Source organism: Cynoglossus semilaevis, chromosome 11, assembly GCF_000523025.1.
Source record: "Cynoglossus semilaevis isolate Cse_v1.0 chromosome 11, Cse_v1.0, whole genome shotgun sequence".
Classification (NCBI taxonomy): Eukaryota; Metazoa; Chordata; class Actinopteri; order Pleuronectiformes; family Cynoglossidae; genus Cynoglossus; species Cynoglossus semilaevis.
Genome location: NC_024317.1, coordinates 4,175,436 through 4,182,067, shown reverse-complemented (window position 1 = coordinate 4,182,067; position 6,632 = coordinate 4,175,436). Strand labels below are relative to the sequence as shown.

General features: G+C 42.9%; 1 long non-coding RNA gene across 4 annotated transcripts in view; it reads left to right on the top strand.

The window, feature by feature from the left end:
• Positions 1–6,632, top strand: part of LOC112487701 (uncharacterized) — a 14,284-nt gene extending 7,652 nt beyond the window's left edge. For all 4 annotated transcript variants that reach the window (XR_003051036.1, XR_003051037.1, XR_003051034.1 and 1 more), the window contains one exon: positions 6,589–6,632. This is a non-coding gene — a long non-coding RNA (uncharacterized LOC112487701). The remainder of the gene's footprint in view (positions 1–6,588) is intronic.

Here is a 6,632-nt window from a genome sequence, read left to right as displayed (position 1 = left end):
AATCACTTGTTACCTACCTGTAAAATGTCTATCATTACACATGTTGGCAGGGTGAATAGAATGCATACTTTACAGCAATAAGGTCAGTGGTTCGAGTCCTGGCAGCACGTTCTTCTTATCTGTATGGAGGTTGTATTCCCTTCAGGTCAAAACTTTGACTCTTTAACAAGTTTGACCAGTGGATGTTGCTAGGCAGAAAACGTAGGAGAATCTGTGGTGATGCAGTGATAGGCAGCGTTCTCTCTAGCTCCCCCTGGGACATTACAGAGGAACAAGTTATAAAAGTCATAAAAGGACAGATGAAAAGCTGATGAGTGATGTCAGAGGGGGGAGGAGGAGGAGGGTGATATCAAAAGGAGGTAGGACTGGCAGACAGATGCTGCCATCGCAGCTCAGCCGCACGCTAGTTGTTACAGCTGGGTCCCGTCTCACAGCTCCTCCCCTTCCCTGCCTCCCTGTTCCTCCCTCACTTACTTTTGGTCTCTGTCATAATCTTTGTTCTGGAGTGGAGGAGAGGACAGCCTCTGTGGGGGTTTTCTGCTGCTGCCTTCAATGGAACAGCAGCAGCAGCAGCAGCAGCAGCAGCAGCAGCACTTCTGTCTCAGGGTTTTGTTTTGCTACAACATTTGGATGATGACTGTGAAGCTGTCTGCTCCACTCATCTGTGGATTACCACTGGAGTAGTGTGTGTGTGTGGCCGGTGTGTGTGTGTGTGTGTGTGTGTGTGCTCTGATGAACGTACTCCTCCCAGCACTATGCTTGTAGCTGACAGTCTTGGCTCCGGCACCAGGAGCGGCTCATCATGAGAGGGGGTCACCACCAGAGAGCGTGTGGGTGTCAGCAACTTTTCAGAAAACTGCTCAGCGAATGTGGCTGCTGCATGGTCGGAGGCAGAGGTACGTGGATGCCGTAGGTCGTAGGTCGTAGGTCGTAGGTCATAGGTCTCAACTGTGTCGTGAACAGTTTATTCCGTTTATTTAGACAGTAGATTTGGTGAATGTTTTTCAAGTGATGCGTCTCAGTCCGTTCTCATGTGGTCCTGTAGCTCCAGAGCATCTCTGTATTGATTCTCTTGACTGTAGTTACTGCTGTAGTGACACGTTGTCTTTACCTGTTGACCAGGCAAATGTAACACCTGCCGACCCCCCCACCCCCCGCCCGTTACACTTATATTATATATTTCTGTTAGTAAATATAGTTACTGTTAACTATACTTAACTATACTTACTGTTAGTAAGAATTATTTTTATTTTAAAAAAACAACAACAAAAATGTTAAATTGTTGCTATTAATGCAATTCCATGAGTTAAGTGCAATTTTAGATTCTTATAAACACCTACAATTATAGTATAAAAAAGTCAGGTGTTTGTTTATTATTTTGGTATAAATGTTGTTGTATATTTCGGTGATTGATTAAAAATTTGCACAGATTATATGATATCATATAAGAACACGTATTTATCTGCAGTACAGTTGCAGTACTTTATATGTACTTGCTCAGTGCACCACAGCGCTGCCAGGGGACTGGGAATCAAACCGGCAGTCCTCCGATCATAAGATGATGATGTCTGATCAGTAATTTCTCTGTTTCCTTTTTTTTTTTGTTTGTAAATACATTTGAAGTCCTTTGCAGCTGTCCACTGGATCACTGTATACGTGTTCAAACCGGCACACACTCGTCCACAGAGACAGAGACACACAGGCCTGTCCCATTACTGCCCCGACCCTTAAATCCCCTGTTATTCCAGTTTCCTGTGAAGTGATTACAGAGCAGCTCGTCTGCTCTCAGACCCTACAAATAGACGTGTGAAATGTGAAAATGAAAACAGCCTCCACCCCAGAATCCTTCTCACCTTCGTCCCTCTGCAGGGCTTCACCCACATGTTTTTAAACGCACTCTTTCTGACACACGTGGTCTTTGTGATCAGACGCCCGACTCGGTCCATGTGTTTTCTTTTTAGTTGTAAATGATAAAGATGTTCAGCTCTTATTTTTTTCATCCGTCAGCCTTCATTTGGTTTTTTTTTTTAATGCCCGACATACGACTATAATTGGAGACAGAGTCGACCACCGACACTGAATCTGGATTTAGTAACTCCTCCAACATCCTGTCTTAATAAACACACGTCACTCAGAATCGGCTCAGAATCTGTCATGACTTACAGTCCAGTGTGACTTCATCACTGCTGAGGTGTGAAGAATTAAACACACAATGACTTGTGGGTAAAATTTTAACACACAGACCAAATACAAGTGCAGGAAACACCGTAGTTCAAACACAGGACTGATGCTGAAGTCTTAGGTGGTGAAAATGCTACAACAATCATGACCCTATATGTTCTCTGTTCTATTTGGTCATAAATGTTGGGTTTTTGGCCTTAAAAACATTGAAAACCACCGTTGCAAAATAACCCCCACCCCTCCCCCCAAAAAAATGTAGCATCGTCTGTGGGATACAATGCCGATATTGTCCAAACACTTAATTTCTGATTCCGATATCAACCCATATGGGTCTGGTAATATTTATTTATTTATCTGTACAAACCACTGTATGAGTATGAGATTACATAATTGAGCTGCAATGCTGCCATCTAGTGCCGACAGCCGTTTTTATCCCCAAAACTATTTTTCCGTCACACATCATTTGGTGAAACCCAGACATTGCGTTATTGGGTTTTCATTATCGGAGTAAAAACCGATAATGATTCTTACAGATATTACATAATATGCTAATGTCGGGCCGATAATATCGGACATCCCTAACGACATCCTTAGCAGTTTCTGCCGTTGGCCATAGCATAAATATCTCTATATTATTAACCATAGGTGATGAGAATCCCTAATGCTTTACTGTAATGGGAACAGTTGGGTTTAGTGTTTAACACACACACACACACACACACATATATATATATATATGTTTCTGGTGGTTATGACATCATTGGTGTTTCATCAGAATCTGTCGATTTTTTTTTTCTCAGTCCACATATCTGTCTGACATAACGCTAGGAATCAGCCTCTCTTACATCATCATCAGTGGTTAAAGCTGCGCTAATGCTGATGCACGGCACATAAATATGTCACTGCTTTATAGTCGTAATGGTTTTAATTTCAGGCTCGGGTCTCGTTCCGCTGACTTTGGTGCCTCTCGCTGTTTTCCTGCGAATGGTTCTGGTTTTTGTGGCACTCGTTTCTTGCTTCAGTTTCACCACAACTGTTTTCAGCTGTAGGAGGGTTGAACAAAAGTCTGACAAAGTTCATGAAGAGCATACGTCAGTGGGACTTCATCCTTTAGATCAGGGGTTCTCAACCTCTGGTCCGGGGGCCGGAGCCTGTCCATAGGTCATTTGGTACCGGGCCACAGTGGAAAAATTTACTTTTTGTTAATTTTACTCATTTACTTCATTCCAATAGAATCCAGTCTTATCCCTTTTTTTCATTTAAAAAAAAAACCTGTCAGTGTTTCAAAACAACAGGTCAAGGCGGCTGATACCCGCTGACTTTATGTTTCCCAAAGACTGGGTCGCAACCCTCAGGTTGGTCGCAAGAGTTTTTTTTTGGGGTCGTCTCGCGTTGTGTTTCCCAGGAGTTTACGAATAATGTCTATTGACTTGGGTCGCGAAGGTTTGTGACTTTTAAAATATGGGTCTCCAGAAAAAAAGTTTGGGAAACACAGATCTAGATCACTGGTCACAAGCTTTCAGTGGTCATCCAGAAAATTAACACAGTATGAGTTACAATTCAGTTCACATAACGTTCAGTTCAAAGCCAGACCTCTTCTAAATATGAAACTGTGACGGTTTCTGGATCATGAGCCCAGAAGGAAAATCAATTAAAAGTGTGAGAGTGAGGGCCAACATCAGCACTGCAGTCATGTCGCGCTGTGGGAAAGAGGAAGTGGTGGCGTGAGCACAGCACGTCCAACTGCATCGTAGGAACTGGGTCAGCATGTCAACCTACAGGATATGATCACGTGATGTGGAAATGTTCATTTGTTGCCATTGTTTTTACGGCTTGAAAACAAGACGTGGTTCAGGTCACGTCTGGAGGTCAGAGGTTCGGCGCAAATGAGTTGAGTTGAAATGTCACTAAGAAAGTTAGACAACACTCTCCGCTGATGTCTCTGACAGGGAAAGTCCGATGTTAACTTTTTTGTCGATACGAAACACTTAATTTCCGATTCCGATATCAACTGATACCGATATAGGCCTGGTGATATTTATTTGTTTATCTGTAGAGACCACTGAGTTGTGTTGCTGGCACCAGTGTTCTTCCTACAATCCCCTGATTGTTATTTTTTTCAATTTTTTTTCTAATGAGGTTCTAAATATAAATATTTTTATTTGTAGCGGTTAGCACCCCTGCCTCAGAGAGCAGATAGTGCTGGGTTTGATTCCCAGAGGAAACCATATACCGTTGCAGCAGATCCGCTGTTAACACAAGAATATCCAAGTGGGGGATCAATAAAGTTCTAATTTAGGAGCAGTGTTCGTCCTACAATCCCCTGATTGTTATTTTTTTCAATTTTTTTCTAATGAGGTTCTAATTATAAATTAAATTTGTTTTGATATTCTCGATGCCTGCGCACGTTTTCAACACCCCTGGTCTGAAGACGAGGGTCCAGCTGCTGCTCAGCGGGACATTGACACGCGTTACACGACCAAACACACAGAGTCGCTCTGCCCAACGGCGTCACAGTAACCATGTGACCAGGGAGTGGAGGCGGCGGTGGGAAGGTGTTGAAGTAAACACGGACATCTAACCTAGGTTGTGTTTGTTAGAGAGATAACTAGATAAACATCTGTTGACCAATAGGACCGTAAGTTGATGGATTCAAAATTAAAAAAGGAGACCAGGTGGCTCGCTGCGATGACAGCAGACATTTATGGATGTTTTCACAGACGGTTCTTTACTTTTCTCCGCGGAAAGTGACAGGAAATACAGGGAGGCGTCTCCAGGGAGGAGCCGATAAGACGGCAGTCACAAACAACACAACCAGTTTGTTGTGGTCACTCTTGTTTACTAATGACTCTGCTCCTGTTGCTGGTCCCTTCGGTGTCACTTTTTAATATTATATAACGTGACTAAAACATTTTTATTCACTTCCAGAGAGAGAGTGTCTTCAGGACTGAATGTAAAACTGTCTGAGTGAGAAGAGAAAACATTATGTTCCGTTTAGAAAAACAGTGACAATAAGAATTTTAAATCTCTGGTTTTCAGAGTTTGGACTGAGTTGGAGGTTCCATAGTGAAGCGGTTAGCACGTCTGCCTCAGAGAACATGGTCATAGGTTCGATTCCCAGACGAATCCGTATATTGTTGCAGCAGATCTGATGTCAACACAAGAATATCCCATCAATACAGTTCTAGTTTTAGGGGCAGTGGTGGCTTGGCGCTTAAGGAAGCGGACCTGGGTCAGGAAGGTTTCAGGTTCGAGTCCCTAAGCGCCACACAAGAGTGTGAGCAGTGGTGTGCTGTGTCAGAATGACAAATAATTCACTTCCATTTCACTACGTTGTTGTCTTAAAGTCGACGTAGCATTAACAGCTTTAGTAGCAGTAAAAACGTAAAGTAACTTCAGTGAAGTGAATGGACTGTGTGTGTTTTTATGTCCCGTCTGCTTTAAACAGAGGAAGAACTGAGATGGAACAAAGATTAAAAACACATCACTCTGTGTTGCACTGTCAATATGGGGTCTCGTTTAATGACTGTATCAGGCATTTTTTTGGCAAATGGCCGACCCAGATTTTCACGGGCTTCTTGAAAGCTTGTTATTATGATTACAGCTTACATAAATGTGCTGACAGGGAAAAGTGGCTGCTGGGAGACGTCCAAAACGACAAAGCGGGGCCCCAGGAAGACTTTACTGTGCTACGTTCAGCAGAACGGAGTGAAATATTGTTCTTGGGATGATTAGAACAGTGTGTTTGAAGATAAGAGTGCGGCAGGTACCGGGTTTTACAGAGTACAGGCTCAAGGCAGGAAACAAGGTTCAGATGTGTGTTTAGAAAGGAGAGTAAGGAGAGAGTTCTGACTGACCTGTTGTCATATATCAGGACATATAATGTAGAAATGGTACTTATTTGTGTCTCCTATTGCTCCTTATTCAACAATAAGAACATTTTTTTTAAATCTGCACAAAATCTCCAAATTTGTTAAGAATGAGCCAATCCCAGTTCACCCACTTTGTGACATCTCATACTGGTTTATCATACCCATACCAGAGTTCTGGCTTCCATTTTTCAAGTTAACCTTAATAACAGTGCAGTACCACCGCTGGCCACTGGTGGCTGACGCCAGGGCCTCTACCTTGCACAGGTATCACAGGAGTGTTTATGTGAGTTTAACAGACCTGATTCCCACTGATACTCAACAAATTCAGTCCATCAAAGTTGTCAAACCGTGGTGTCAAATGTTTCACCGTCTGGTTTTGCAGTCAAAGAATTAGGAAGGTGCAGTAGTCACTGACATGAAAGATTAAGTTTTGGTTGAACCACAGGAAATGGATCCTTTTTCTAACCACTAATCTGTACCCCAACATTAGCTGCTGTGTTTCAAACTCAAACCGCACTTCCCTCCACATCTGCAGCAGAATCCTACTCCGTGGCAGGCAGTGACGGTAACATCAGCCCA